This window comes from Chrysemys picta, unplaced genomic scaffold (genome assembly GCF_011386835.1).
Source record: "Chrysemys picta bellii isolate R12L10 unplaced genomic scaffold, ASM1138683v2 scaf24, whole genome shotgun sequence".
In the NCBI taxonomy this organism is placed as follows: Eukaryota; Metazoa; Chordata; order Testudines; family Emydidae; genus Chrysemys; species Chrysemys picta.
The window spans coordinates 262,998-278,805 of record NW_027052731.1 but is presented as its reverse complement, the minus strand read 5'-3'; the positions used below and the strand labels follow the sequence as shown (position 1 = coordinate 278,805).

Here is a 15,808-nt window from a genome sequence, read left to right as displayed (position 1 = left end):
GAGGGAGGGTAAAGTAATGCAATCTCCCTGAGGGACCACTGAGGGCAGGGATTGAAGGGGGCACCGTTAAGTTTGTCTGTCTGTGTTGGGGGCAGGGGTCCTCTTGACAGCAAATCAGAAAATGCTGAATGTAGAGTGCTGAGAATTAAGCTCTCCCATTTGGGAAGGGCATGAGGGCCCCCCCCCAAAAATCCTGCCTCCCTACTTCAGCATTGGTGTGAGGGTGAAAGGGGTTTGAAGTACGGCAGAGCATATGCTGTGGCAGGTCTTACCAAGCTGAGATGGTGTTGAGCTAGCCTCCAGGGTAGTAGGTAGTCTGACCATACCTCTATTAAGCTAGGGCAACCTGGCCAAAGTGGAGGGGGTACCGCAGCTACAGGACACAAGGGTTGGCACCCCGAATGCACTGCTGCAAGATTCTCCTGCCAAACAAGCCACACAATGCAGAATAAACTGGAAAACAGCTCAGACTCATGCGTCAGCCTGACCTGGGATAACACAGGACGAAAAACAGAGGCTAGTCTAACTATTTGTTGCAAGTCACAACACAAGAACACTGTCATCCGATTCATATATTGACATTTACATTGAAGTCAGAAAATCAATAAAAGCCGAGGTCATAGGGTTATGTGAAACAAGAATAAAAGACATGCATCTGATGAAGTGGGCATTCACCCACAAAAGCTTATGCTCCACTACATCTGTTAGTCTTTAAGGTGCCACAGGACTCTTTGTTGCTTTTTACAGATCCAGACTAACACGGCTACCCCTCTGACACAAGAATAAAAGACCTCATTGCACAATGGAAAAGCTGAGAGCAAGTATTCCTAGGAAGATCACTTGACAATAGAGCAAGGATTGGCGGTGTAGGAGTCATTGTCAGGAAAGAAACAGTTCCAAGGATAGTTAGCGGCAACATCGTGTCACCCCAAATAGCAGGTCTCACGCTTCAGATAAAATGAAGGAGAACGATTCAAATTATTCAGGTGTATGCTCCCACGCAGCAAGAGGAAGATGAAGAAATGGACCATATCTACGAAGAGCTGGAGGAGGTAATGCAGAAAAGATCCACCTACACAATTATCCAAGGGGACTTCAATGCAATAGTAAGTGGAAAAAAGATTGAAAAAGAAAAGTATGTGAGAAAATTCAGTAAAGGTGTAAGAAATGATTGTCTGGTTGCATTCGGAGAGGCAAACCATCTCCACATAATGAACACAATATTTGAAAAAGAACCTTGTCGGCAGTGGACAAGGAAACATCTGGATGGAGTCGCACTGAATCAGATTGATTATATAAAGACGGATACCAGAAGAATCTTTAATGATGTAGCGACAATACGAGAACGAATCATTTTCACAGGATCAGCCCGCTCAAAATATGTTCCGCTCAAAATATGTGTTGACAATGTCTATGAAGTTGAGAGATAGCCAGAAACTGAAGCAAAAATGGCACTTCAACGAAGAGGCATTTGTACAGGAAGTGAGTGAAATGAACCTTGAGTATAAAGGTCAACAAGGACATCGATGAGGCCTCTGAATAGTTTATCTCACAGCTAATCTCAGCAGCTAAGAAGGGAAAAGCATTGAAAATGTTGGGATGCAAGCAGAGGATCAGTGAGGAAATTGTGAATCTGATGGCAAGGACGGTGCGCATGAAATTAGAAGGAAAAATGGGCAAAGAATACAGAACACTGTGCAAAGGAACTTGTGTGAAGATCAAAGAAGACTACAAAGACTTTAGAAAAGAGAAATTCATAGAGGCGGCTGAAAAGAGTGAGTCTGAAGAAGGTAGAAAGAGATGTTAGACTGAAACGGATAATCCCAGAAGCGCTGTTGTATAGCACATGATTGGATTTTTGGTGTCCTAAGAGATTTGTGCACATGTTTAATTAACTGGTGGCAACAGCTAATTTCCTTTGTTTTCTTTCTCAGCTCTTCCCCAAAGGGGGCGGAGGTGAAAGGGCTTGAGGGTACCTCACCAGAAGGAATTCCCAAGGGTGTCTTCTTGGGTTCCAAAAAGGGTTTTGCATTTGGTTGATGGCAGTGTTTACCAAGCCAAGGTCAGAGAGAAACTGTAACCTTGGGAGTTTAGAAGCCTGGAGTGGCCAGTATTAACTTTTAAAATCCTTGCGGGCCCCCACCCTCTGCACTCAAAGTGCCGGAATGGGGAATCAGCCTTGACAAGGCAATATCAGGTTGCGCGTGCAAACCATCCCCCAAGTATATCTGCTTCTGATCTACCACAGTAGCTTGTATCTTTTTATTAGTCAGTTTGTTAGGTATTTGTTCTCCATTTGATAGAAAATAAAGGTATATATATTGTGATACAGCATGGCCAGATGGCAGCAGGAGAGTGATAGATGGGCTATATGGAAGCCCCAGGATGTTGAGAACCATATTTCCTGTAGAGGGAAGAGACGCTGCTACAGTTTAATTAGTGCACCTGAAGCCAATTAGACCAATTAGAGCACCTGAAGCCAGTCACCTGATAAAACCCCCCCTGCTTCAATCAGACAGTTGGAGGAACTGAAGCAGAGTGCTTTGTTGTTGGAGCAGAGAGCAGTTTGAAGGGAGGCAGAGGAGAGTTTGGAAAAGTGCAGTGGCGGACCAGAAGCCCAAGACCCTTGGTAAAGGGAAACCCAGCTTGTACCGAGCAGAGGAACTCCACAGACACAAGGGGTTGGGAGAAACTTAGCCCAAGCAGAGAGAGGGCAGGAAGCTCCACAAGCTGAAGGGCCAGAGAGGAGAGTAGCCCAGGGGAAGGAATCACTAGTTCAAGTGGTTTGCCACTATACCAAGGGCCCCTGGGCTGGGACCCGGAGTAGAGGTCGGGCTGGGGTCCCTCCCTCTCCACTCCCTTTTCTGGGATACTAGTGGGACAGTTAATACCCCAGATCAGGGGCGAGAAATGGCGCCCTGAACACCCTCACAAGAAGAGAAAGTGCGGGATCCATCACAGACTCCCCTGTAAGGGGCATGTCCGCTTCATTCAGCTCAAATGCTGCCTCTCTTGTAAAGATGCCTGGGTGAATCATACATGCTGCAGAAGTGCAATGTATGCCTAGGCCTGAACTATGGGGCTGGGAAGAACCAGGCAGTCAAACTTTGACACCTTATGATGGAGAATTCCCTCCAGCCTGCTCCTGAGTCAGGTCAGGAAACCCCTGGACGTCAGTTACCAGGGGCAAATAGGGCCCTTCCACCTCAGCTCAGCATTCTTCTGGGAAGGAGAAATTCTCAGAGCCTTCCTCTGAAGTCTCCCAGAAGAGCAGATCTAGTGCCCTTCCCAGGGGTTCCTCCACAAAAAGAATTCACTCCAGCCAGATCTACAGCCTCTGAGAGGTTTTCCTCAAGGTGGAAGAGGCTCCTCCAATATGGTGGACATGGGAAAATGCCACGATTCTAAGTCCAACCAGAGCTCTGGGAAGACCCTGGTAGCACCAAACAAGAAGGAGCAGTACTGTCATCTCAGACTCCACTCTCAATATCCTTACCAACTGCTGAGGTACCATGAAAGCCTTCAACCTCATCTGCACCAGCCCCGTGGCACCCCAGGACTCCATTGCCATCAGAAAAGGACAGACACCTCTCGGTACCACAAAAGCTCTCGGTACCTCAGGACGTCAGACTACAAAAGGAATTGGTGATGAGTGCTGAACCTCAGTCTCTGTTGGTAGCAGCCACAGAGCACCTTTCGGTATCGAGAATCCCCCATCTCCAGATCCCTTTGCCTCCCCGGTGCCATTGTCCCGCCAGTCCCATTCTCTGGGAGCTGCTCCAGATGACCTTCCCTCTACCTCCTCTCTTTTTGTGCAAGGTTCTCCAAAGCATCCTCACACACACACACCCCTTTCCCGAAGGGGCAGGGGAGATGTTTTGGGACCTCATCGATCCTGGTGGGAGCAGCTCCGGATGCTACCCCCTTCCCAGTAATGGCCTCAAGGGACATATTGGAATCCCTATACTGCCTATTGTCAGCAGTTCTCTAGGTCCCAGCCCCATCCCATTGGGATGACAGGGAGACCCAAACTTCCCCTCCCCAGCAGCAAGAGGAAACATTTCAGGAACAGCAGTCCAGGGCAGACAAAGAAGCCACATCTCAGACCTCCTTCCCAGATGAGGCCCTGATGCCTTTCTGCTAGTTCATGATTTTTGCCAGTTCCAGGACCACATTAAGCCAGTGCCAGAATCTGCAGATACCACTGGAAGAACTTGGAGAACTCCAACACAAGCTGCTGGATATTCTGCACTCTGTGACGCCATCAGGAGTCACCTTTCCCATTAATGAGGCTCTATGGGAACCCACTAGAACCATCTGGCAAATCCCAGCTACGGTGACACCCACTTGTAGGAGGGCTAACAAATAATACTATGTCCCCTCCAAGGACTCTGAATTGCTGTTTTCCAACCTCTCTTTGTTGATGTGGTGAACACCATTACAAATCCACCCCATATGACAGAGACCAAAAGCATCTGGACCCCACTAGGCTGGAAGGCCTATTCATCAGCTATGCTGCAATTCCTCTATGCAAATTACCCAGCATTTATGGCCAAATACTTTACCAACTATACATAATTTGAGTCATTTATTGAATGCCTTCACTCGGATCAAAGAGAACAATTCCAGGCAATTGTTGCTGAGGGTCAGTTGTTGGCAAGAATGTCTTTGCAGGCAGCTCTTGATGATACAGACACTGCATCTCTGTGGCGGCAGTTCTGTGCCGGGCTTCCTGGCTGATATTGTCTGGCTTCCCCAGGGAAATTCAGAATACAGTTGAGGCTCTTCAATTTGGCAGATGAAAGTTGTTTGCAGAGAACACTGACAAGTCATTAAATCCCCTTAAAGATTCCAGGACCATATTATGCACTTTGGGCATCTACACTCCTGCAAACAAACAGAGATTCAGTGGATCACCAATGGCTCAAAAATCCCTTTCATACTTATACCTCAGCTCACAGAGTCAGCGAGATTGGTGCATTCATGGCAGCCCCTCCCCACACCCCCTTTCAATGTTTCACAAGGAGAAGGTCTCCTTCCGACTGCATCCCAGCTTTCTCCCTAACGTGACTTCCAATTTTCACCTGAATCAGACCATATAGCTGCCAGTTTTCTTCCCAAAACCACATACTTCCCACCAGGAGACAGTTCTCCACACTCCAGATGTCAGGAGGGCAGAAGCCTTCTACCTCGACAGAACTAAACCATTTCACAAATCCAATAGACTATTCATTTTGATTGCAGATAGATTTAAGGGATTTGTCATTTCCATCCAGAGACTTTTGAATCACAACTTGATACCAAGCTGTCGCCATTACACTCCCTATCAGTATTTTGGCACATTCAACCAGATCACAGTCTACATCTATAGATCTACTTTAAAATGTGCCCATTTCAGACAGCTGCAGGACCGATATGTGGTCTTCAGTAGATATTTTCGCTAGACACTATGCATTAGTCGATGTCTCCAGGTCTGATGCTGCAGTCAGCAACGCAATTTTCTCTTCTGTTCTGGACTCCATTCCAAAGCTTCTTCCTCCTACTGGGGATACTGCTCAGAAATCACCCTGAGCGGTAGTAGGGATAGGACTTGAAGAAGAAAAAGGGGTTACTCCCCCTGTGTAGTAACTGTAGTTCTTTGAGATGTGTCCCCCTCTGGATGCCCCACTACCCGTCCGCCTCCCCTCTGCTTCAGAGTTTCTGCTCAGACTTGGTGGTGCAGAAGGAACTCAGCGGACTGTTTGGCCATGCAGCCTGATATGGCCTAGACCAGGGGTTCTCAAACTGGGGTCAGGACCCCTCAGGGAGTCGCGAGGTTATTACATGGGAGGTTGTGAGCTGTCAACCTCCACCCCAAATCCCGGTTTGCCTCCAGCATTTATAATGGTTAATTTAAAAAAAATAAATTTTAATTTATAGGGGAGGGGGTCGCACTCAGAAGCTTGCTATGTGAAAGGGGTCACCAGTACAAAAGTTTGAGAGCCACTGGCCTAGATGCAGGGCACAAGGGGCACACGCAGGCCCAGTGTGGTGCACCCCTAGGGACACACCCTCTAGAAGAACTACAGTTACTGCACAGGAGAGTAACCCCTTCTTTTGGTTTCGTGGGTTTCCTTAAAGCTGATTTGACTTGTGATGTGCTGCCACTTTGCTTTAATCTGATTCACATGCAGCAGTTCACAGAGAAAATCAAGTTCACCCAGGGCTCCATGTCTAAACTCTAAGCACAAGATTATGATATTGTGCTGCCATTACAAAATGAGATTAGGTCCAGCTCCACAAAGGGACGTTGGCCCGACGGTCTGAATACACAACAGGAGTTAGGCACAGTGATGCTGAGCGTCACAACACTTCACTTCTAGGCACCTAGAAAAATCACTGGGATTCACAAAGCCTGAGTTAGGCGCCTGAGCTCCTGCACAACAAATGGGGGAGAGACTGACGCCTTAGACTGTGAGTCACAAAACCCTGCAGAAGGCAGGTGTGACATACCCAGGGGACAATCTAGACTAGTGCGTAGCTGTGTCACCCTTTCCCCCTAACCTGGGGTTCCCTTTTCACTGCTTTGCTGCTGTACGCACCAGTCAGGACTGCTCACAAACAGCCTCCAGCATGCAAGTCCCTCCCAGCTACGTCTGTGTGTGTGCAGCAGCCAGCCAGTAGGGTTGCCAGGCAGCCAGTTTTCCACCAGAACGCCTGGTCGAAAAGGGACCCTGGTGGCTCTGGTGGACTGTTAAAAGTCCAGTCGGCGGTGCAGCAGGGGCTTGGGACTAAGGCAGGCTTCTTGCCTGCCCCAGCGCCACGTGGCTCCTAGAAGTGGCCACTAAGTCCCTGTGGCCCCTAAGTGCTCCAATGTGTAGAGGGTACAGTGACCAATGTGTAGAGCTGCAGGACCACCCATGTGCCCAGAGGCTGCAGGGTCTTGGCAGCTGCTTCCTCGCAGCTGCAGTAACTGCAGCTGGAACCCCGCACCCCTCATCCCTGGCCCCACCCCAGAGCCTGCACCCCCCAGGCCAGAGTCCTCGCCTCCCCCTCCAATCCTCTGCCCCAGCCCGGTGAAAGTGAATGAGGGTGAAGAAGAGTGAGCAACGATTGGAGAGGGGCATGAAGCAAGCAGAGGCGGGGCCTCGGAGAAGGAGCAGGGCATAGGCGGGGCCTCGAAGAAGAGAGAGGACAGGGCAGAGGTGTTCTGTTTTGTGTGATTAGAAATTTGGCAATCCTACCAGCCAGCCACACCTTGGTTATATTTCAGGGTGTTCCCCCAGCAATATCTGTCCTGTAATGCCAAGCCCTCTCTGCACAAGACAAATTCATAAAAAGTCCATATTTCTTTAAAAGAAATAATATGCACAATTTGTTACACCAAATTGAGTTTCCCAGACACTTCAATTTAATCACACTCGATTAGATATAACAATTAAACAAGTTTATTAACTACAAAGAGAGTGATTTTAAGTGAATACAAGTAAGGAGGCATAAACGTCCAAAATGGTTAGAAGAAAAATGACGATAAAACACAATTGGCGCCTAACTTAACAAATTGTGTTACATTCAAAGCAAAGCTCTCAACAGTCTTACTGGCCAAATTTCATCCAGGATCTAGTCTTCTGTTTAATGGCTGCTTCCTTTGTCCCTTCTCTTACCGTGCATAGAGTAGGGTTACCATACGTCTGGATTTTCCCGGACATGTCCGGCTTTTTGGGCTCCAAATCCCCGTCCGGGGGGAAATCCCCAAAAGCCGGACATGTCCGGGAAAATCGGGACATGCGGGCCGGCGGCCAGCGGTGCCGGGCCGGGGGCTCGGGAGCCAGCGGTGCCGGGCCGGGGGCTCGGGGGCCGGCGGCTCGGGGGCTCGGGGGACGGAGGTCGGCCGGGCCGGGGGCTTGGGGGACGGAGGTCGGCCGGGCCGGGGGCTCGGGGGCCGGCGGTCGGCGAGGCTGGTCCGGGGGTGCTCGGCCGGGGGCCGGCAGTGCTGGGCGGGCCGGAGGTGCTCGGCCGGGGGCCGGCAGTGCTGGGCGGGCCGGAGGTGCTCGGCCGGGGGCCGGGCCGGGGACTGGCAGTGCTGGGCGGGCCGACCCTAGGGTTACCATATTTTGAGCCTCCAAAAGGAGAACACTCCACGGGGCCCCGCCCATGCCCCCCCGCCCCAACTCTGCCCCTTCCCCAAAGTCCCCGCCCCAACTCCGCCCCCTCCCCTGCTTCCCACGAATATTTGATTCACGGGAAGCCTGAAGCAGGTAAGGAGGGTGTGGGGGGAGGAGGCGCGTCTCCAGCCTGGGTCGGCTAGGGTTACCATTCGTCCGGATTTACCCGGACATGTCCTCCTTTTTGTGCTAAAAATAGCGTCCGGGGGGAATTTGTAAATCACTCAAAATGTCCGGGATTCCCCCCCCCCCCGGCAGAGCAGAGCGAGCGGCTGGGAGGGCTGCAGGAAAGTCACGGGCTGGACTCCGGAGCAGCTGTAGAGGAGCTCCTCCTCCTCCCTCCCTCCCTGCATTCTGAGCCGGCAGCTCCTCCCCGGCAGCCCCGCGCCCGGCTCCAGCAGCACTGTGCAGGGCCAGGGACCGCGTTGTGTGTTGTGCTGGGGAGCGCAGCCACATCTCCGGCTCGCGCAGAGCCCAACACCCTGTTCTGAGCAGCAGGGTAAGGGGGCCAGGGGGGCAGGAAGGTTCTGGAGGGGGCAGTCAAGAAACGGTGGGGGGGGGGTCGGGAGTTCAGGGGGGGGCTTTTTGGGGGGAGTGGAGAAAGTTTTGGGCAGTCAGGGTACAGGTAGGGGGTAGGGTCCTGGGGGGCAGTTGGGGGGGGTCTTAGGAAGGAGCAGTTAGGGGATAAGGAACAGGGAGGCTTAGGTAGGAGGTGGGGTTCTGGAGGGCAGTTAGGAGCAGGGGTCCCAGGAGGGGGCAGTCAGGGGACAAGGAGCGGGAGGGGTGGGGGGTTGGGAGTTCTGGGGGGGAGCTGTCAGGGAGCAGGAGTGGGGAGAGGGATCGGAGCAGTCAGGGGACAGGGAGCAGAGGGGTTTAGATGGGTTGGGAGTTCTGGGGGGGGGGCTGTCAGGGGGTGGGGAGTGGTTGGATGGGGCGTGGGAGTCCCAGGGGTCTGTCTGGGGGTGGGGGTGTGGATAAGGGTTGGGGCAGTCAGGGGACAAGAGGCAGGGAGGCTTAGATAGGGGGTGGAGTCCTGGGGGGCAGTTAGGGGCAGGGGTCCCAGGAGGGGGCAGTCAGGGGACAAGGAACGGGGGGAGGGTTGGGGGTTCTGGGGGGTGGGAAGTGGGAGGGACAGGGGCGGGGCTCCTCCCGTCCTCTGTTTTGCTTGCTGAAATATGGTAACCCTAGCTAAGCAGAACTCAAGTTTTACTATATAGTCTGCAGTCAATCAGGAAGTAAGGGGGGAATGGGAACAGAGACTGTGGGTGGGGGAATTGGGATCATGTTTTGCTAAGGGCAGGAATGGGAACAGGGAATGGGAACAGGAACAGGGACACAGGCAAGGCTCTGTGGTGTCAGAGCTGGGAAGGGGGACACTAGGGTACGTCTTCACTACGCGCCGTATCGGCGGGTAGCAATCGATTTATCTGGGATCGATATATCGATCCCCGAACGTGCACACCGTCGACTCCGGAACTCCACCAGAGTGAGCGGCGGTAGTGCAGTTGACGGGGGAGCCACGGCCACCGATCCCGCGCTGTCTGGACCCCAGGTAATTCGATCCAAGATACTTCGACTTCAGCTATGCTATTCACGTAGCTGAAGTTGCGTATCTTGGATTGAGAAGGAAACTGGAATCATGCTTCCTGGAAGTTCATCGAATTGTTTGCACCTTCGGACTTTGGGTATTGTTACTCTCTGTTCATGCGAGAAGGACCAGGGAAGTGAGAGGGTGAAGGAATAAGCCCCCTAACAATGTTCCCTCAGTTATTGCCAGGCATGAATGTACATTAGCCTACTCAGTTTTGAATTACACAGAGCATCAGCATCCCTCCCTCCCCCTTTTCCAGTACGATGTCCATCATTCACTTGGTGAGGAAAGCTTCCTTGTCCATCGTGATTACCCCGCATTGCCTACCCGTAACTCACATTTCCAGGTGTGTGGGGAACCATGTTTGGCCTGCTGGGTGCACAGCTCGGCCCCAGTTACATTTGTCTGCCTATTGACTGATCTTCCTTCAGTGGCTCCCGAAGGCCTCTCGATGAAGTGTCAGACAAATGTCTGCTCTATTTCTATCAGTGTCATAGCTTTCAACAACACTGAATCCGATAAGATGGTATCCAAGCCATCAGAGTGTTCTTCTCCTTAAAGTATTGAGTCAGGGTAAATGGTGATTCTGAATTGCTTTATATGGCGTATTCTGTATTATTGATTCTATCTAAATAATCTTCATTCCTGGGGAGTGAAGATTCTTGGTAATCAGAATGCAGGTCAAGATAAAACCCATACAGTTTATCTGATTTTTATTTATCTTGCCTCTTGTTAGGTGTTGTTAGGCATCTAGTCTTCAATCAATGACATCAAGAGATGGAGAATCCATCACTTTCCCATTTAGTGAGTGCCAGGAGGCTCCATTTCCACTTCCACTAGCTCCCCATTTACGGTGAGCCAGAGCAGTACCTGCAGCAGGGAGCGGGAGTTGCTGATGGCCCCGCAACCCAGTGAAGTGGGTTGCGGGGAAGTTGAGATCTTGCCCCAAGTCATCCCAGACACTAATGCCAAGTCACAGGATGGCAGCATCTAGTGTCAGTGGAGTCCAAACACTATTTCAACCCCATAGTTTTCGATGAACTTCCCACAAGGGGAGGTGATGAGCACCCCCAGCAACACACACACACACACCACTCCTGGTGGTGGGAGGGGAACAGGAGAAAGGACAAAAGAAGTAAGAGATGAAGAGAAAGGAAGGAGGGATGGAGGAAAAGGTAAAACAAAAAGGACAAACCCTAATGTCCCCAGTGATTCTACGGCACAAAATCCAAGGGATGGAATAAAATTCTGCCATCTTAAACTACTGTTTTCCATGCCTAGAATTCAGCTGGCACCACGTGGATCAGACTGAGCAGCTGCCAAAACCTCTTGGAGGCTCTTACCTTCTAAACAGGGACATCTGTTTTCTAGTAAAATCAGTAAAAGGAAAGGAGAAAACTCGAAAGAGGCTCCTGCACGCACTCACATACGTGAACCCTAATACTCTCTCAGTCCTCAAAGAAAGACCTCGAGAAGGAGACTTGCTGAAGCAAAGCCACAGGGTCTCTGAGGTTTCCCTGGCCCTGTGCTCCTGTCCTGCCAGGCTGATGTCAGCATCTCTCTCGGAGGTCACCACCTCCCTAACACATTTGACCAATAAGCTGACATCCTGCAAAAGGCCTTTGTGATGTCACTGCCACACCCAACCAAACCCTGAAGTGCTAATGTCCTGCTGCTGGCCTGACACTTTGAAGCTTTGAGGTTGTCATAACTATAAAGGGAAGGGTAACAGCTGTCCTGTGTACAGTACTATAAAATCCTCCTGGCCAGAGACTCCAAAATCCTTTTCCCTCTAAAGGGTTAAGAAGCTCAGGTAACCTGGCTGGCATCTGACCTAAAGGACCAATAAGGGGACAAGATACTTTCAAATCTTGGGGAGGGGAAGGCTTTTGTTTGTGTTCTTTGTTTGTGTGGGTGTTCGCCCTCGGGACTGAGAGGGACCAGACATCAATCCAGGTTCTCCACATCTTTCTAAACAAGTCTCTCCTATTTCAAACAAGGCGTGTTAGTTTTCCTTTGTTTTCTCAACTTGTAAATGTACCTTTTCCTAGAGTGTTTATCTTTGTTTGCTGTACTTTGAACCTAAGACTAGAGGGGAGTCCTCTGAGCTCTTTAAGTTTGATTACCCTGTAAGGTTAATTTCCATACTGATTTGACAGAGATGATTTTTACCTTTTTCTTTAATTAAAAGCCTTATTTTTAAGAACCTGATTGATTTTTCCTTGTTTTAAGATCCAAGGAGTTTGGATCTTGATTCACCAGGAGTTGGTGGGAGGAAGGAGGGGAATGGTTAATTTCTCCTTCTTTTAGATCCAAGAGGGTTGGATCTGTATTCACCAGAAGTTGGTGGGAGGAAGGAGGGGGGATGGTTTATTTCTCCTTGTTTTAAGATCCAAGGGGTTTGGATCTGTATTCACCAGGGAATTGGTGAAAGGTTTCTCAAGGCTACCCAGGGGAGGAAATTAGCCTTGGGATGGTGGTTAAGCTTAGACGTTTTCATGCAGGCCCCTACATTTGTACCCTAAACTTCAAAGTGGGGATACAGCCTTGACACAGGTACTCTCTGTGGATCACCCCACTCAATGCGTCTTCATTCTAGGAAGCAAGCCGGCTAGACAGTAAAACATCACAGGCTGCTCCCAATACTACACTCAGTGTTTCCAAAATTTGTAGACTTTATGACCACAAGAGACCTTTAGAGCATCTCATCTAAGCCCCTGCATATCATAGGCCTCCTGTATAGTACAATAGTTACTTTTTGGGCACACACATTCCAGAAAGGCATCTAGTCTTCATTCAATGACATCGAGAGATGGAGAATCCACCACTTTCCCTTTTAGTGAGTGCCAGGGGGCTCCATTTCCCCTTCCACTAGTTCCCCATTTACAGTGAGACAGAGCAGTACCTGCAGCAGGGAGTGGGAGTTGCTGAAAGACTCAGAGGAACAGCCCCTGCAGTGTCTCAGGCACCTGGCGCAAGTGGCGGATGATGCGGGTGCATCACTTTTGCCGTGACGTCCTCCTGCTGCAAGGGAACGAGAACCTGTCAGAGACTCAAACGCCCCGAGGAATCAGGGGGAATTAAGGGCACCGGGAACCAGCAGTATTTCCACTCAGCACCTGCCCACCGCTGAGGGATGAATTCACCTCCTGAACCCCAGAATGGAGTCTTCTTGTCCTTTCTAGTAACCTCCAGTGCCAAATCCCCTCCTTGAAGGGTGAGCTGCTGCTACCTCCCTCTCAGTGCCCTTGACAGATGTTCCACCACCAAACCACAGCTCAAGTTATCAGAACCCTCTTCTCCACCCCCACCCAGGTTGGCCAGAGAGGCGGCTCTAGCAGGGGGGGCAGGAGGGATTCTGGCAGCAGTGAAGTGGGTTCCGGGGAGGTTGAGATCTTGCCCCAAGTCATCCCAGACACCAATGCTAATCCACACGATGGCAGCATCTAGTGTCAGTGGAGTCCAAGCACTATTTCAACCACACAGGTTTGGATGAACTCCCCACAAAGGGAGGTGAAGAGCACCCCCAGCAACACACAAACACACACAAACCACTCCCGGTGGTGGGAGGGGAACAGGAGAAAGGACAAAAGAAGTAAGAGATGAAGAGAAAGGAAGGAGGGAGGGAGGAAAAGGTAAAACGAAAAGGACAAACACTAATGTCCCCAGTGATTCTACGGGACAAAATCACAGGGAGGGAATAAAATTCTGCCACCTTGAACTAGTGTTTTCCATGCCTAGAATTCAGCTGGCACCAGGTGGATCAGACTGAACAGGATACAAACCTCTCCGAGGCACTTACTTTCCTCAAAGAGAGACCTCAAGGAGGAGACTTGCTGAAGCAAAGCCAGAGGGGTCTCTGAGGTTTCCCTGGCCCTCATGTCAGCATCTCTCTCTGATGTCAGCATCTCTCTCTGAGGTCACCACCTCCCTAACACATTTGACCAATAAGCTGACGTCCTGCAAAAGGCCTTTGTGATGTCACTGCCACACCCAACCAAACCCTGAAGTGCTAATGTCCTCCTGCTGGCCTGACACTTTGAAGGTTTGAGCTACTCTGTGTGAATCACCCCACTCAATGGGTCTTCATTCTAGGAAGCAAGCCGGCTAGACAGTAAAACATCAGAGGCTGCTCCCAATGCTACACTCCGTGTTTCCAAAATTACTACACTTTATGGCCAGAAGAGACCTTTAGAGCATCTCATCTAAGCCCCTGCATATCATGGGCTTCCTGTATAGTACAATAGTTACTTTTTGGGCACAAACATTCCAGAAAGGTATCTAGTCTAAATTAAATGACATTAAGAGATGGAGAATCCATCACTTTCTCTTTTAGTGAGGGCCAGGGGGCTCCATTTCCCCTTCTACTAGCTCCCCATTTACAGTGAGCCAGAGCAGTACCTGCAGCAGGGAGCGGGAGTTCCTGAAGGCCTCAGAGGCGCAGCCCCTGCAGTGTCTCAGGCACGTGGCGTAAGTGCAGGATGATGCGGAGCTGGTGCATCATTTTGGCCCTGACGTCCTCCTGCTGCAAGGGAACGAGAACCTGTCAGAGACTCAAACGCCCCGAGGAATCAGGGGGAATTAAGGGAACCTGGAACCAGCAGTATTTCCACCCAGCACCTGCCCGTCAATGAGAGATGAATTCACCTCCTGAACCCCAAAATGGAGTCTTCTTGTCCTTTCTAGAAACCTCCAGAGCCAACCCCCCTCCTTGTAGGGTGAGCTCCTGCTACCTCCTGCTCAGTGCCCTTCACAGATATTCCACCTCCAAACCACAGCTCAAGTAATCAGAACCCTCTTCTCCACCGTGACACAGGTTGGGCAGGGAGGCAGCTCTAACAGGGTGTGCAGGAGGGATTCTGACAGCAGTGAAGTGGGTTGCAGGGAGGTTGAGATCTTGACCCAAGTCATCCCAGACACTAATGCTAAGTCACACAATGGCAGCATCTACTGTCAGTGGGGTCCAAGCACTATTTCAACCCCACAGTTTTGGATCAACTCCCCACAAGGGGAGGAGAAGAGAACCATCAGCACCACACACACACACACACACACACACACACACACACCACTCCTGGTGGTGTGAGGGGAACAAGAGAAAGGACAAAAGAAGTAAGAGATGAAGAGAATGGAAGGAGGGATGGAGGAAAAGGTAAAAGGAAAAGGACAAACCCTAATGTCCCCATGTCGGACATCAGGAATGGTAACATACATAAGCCAGTATGTGAACACTTCAATCTCCCTGGTCATTCTATTACAGATTTAAAAGTCACTATCATTGAACAAAAAAAACTTCAGAAACAGACTTCAAAGAGAAACAGCAGAACTAAAATTCATTTGCAAATTCAACACCATTAATCTGGGCTTGAATAGGGACTGGGAGTGGCTGGCTCACTACAGAAGCAGCTTTTCCTCTCCTGGAATTGACACCTCCTCATCTATTATTGGGAGTGGACTACATCCACCCTGATTTTTGAATTGGCCCTGTCAACACTGGTTCTCCACTTGTGAAGTAACTCCCTGCTCTCCATGTGTCAGTATATAATGCCTGCATCTGTAACTTTCACTCTATGCATCCGAAGAAGTGAGGTTTTTACTCACGAAAGCTTATGCCCAAATAAATCTGTTAGTCTTTAAGGTGCCACCAGACTCCTTGTTGTTTTTGTAGATACAGACTAACATGGCTACCCCCTGATACTTGACACCATGCAAGGCACTAAATTTAGCCGTATGGAGTGGAAATCCATCAACCTCAACAAAAAACTTGCACAGATACAGACAGACATCATCTTCCTCTCCAAATGCAAACAGATGGACATCATACCAAAAGGACGGAAGGTCAAAAATCCATTGCAATCAACATACTACACTGAGTATGGTGAGAGATTGTGCCACACACTCTCTCAAAGAAACTGAGGAACCACCTGATCAGCATCCTGTACAGCAGACAGGAGAAGATCAAGAATGAGCTCTCAGAACTGGAGACTCTCATACAATACCAGCCTTCTACACAAACTTCCACGTGGCTGGACTTTACAAAAATGAGACAAGCCATTTACAATGCACACTTCAC

At 50.1% G+C, this 15,808-nt stretch overlaps 1 long non-coding RNA gene across 1 annotated transcript; it reads right to left on the bottom strand.

The window, feature by feature from the left end:
• Positions 1–901: 901 nt before the first annotated feature.
• On the bottom strand, positions 902–14,255 carry LOC135977754 (uncharacterized). Its single transcript, XR_010595201.1, has 3 exons — positions 14,137–14,255; positions 12,641–12,759; positions 902–4,887 (listed from the first exon to the last, which is right to left on the bottom strand). It is a non-coding gene; the product is annotated as an uncharacterized LOC135977754 (long non-coding RNA).
• Positions 14,256–15,808: the final 1,553 nt, after the last annotated feature.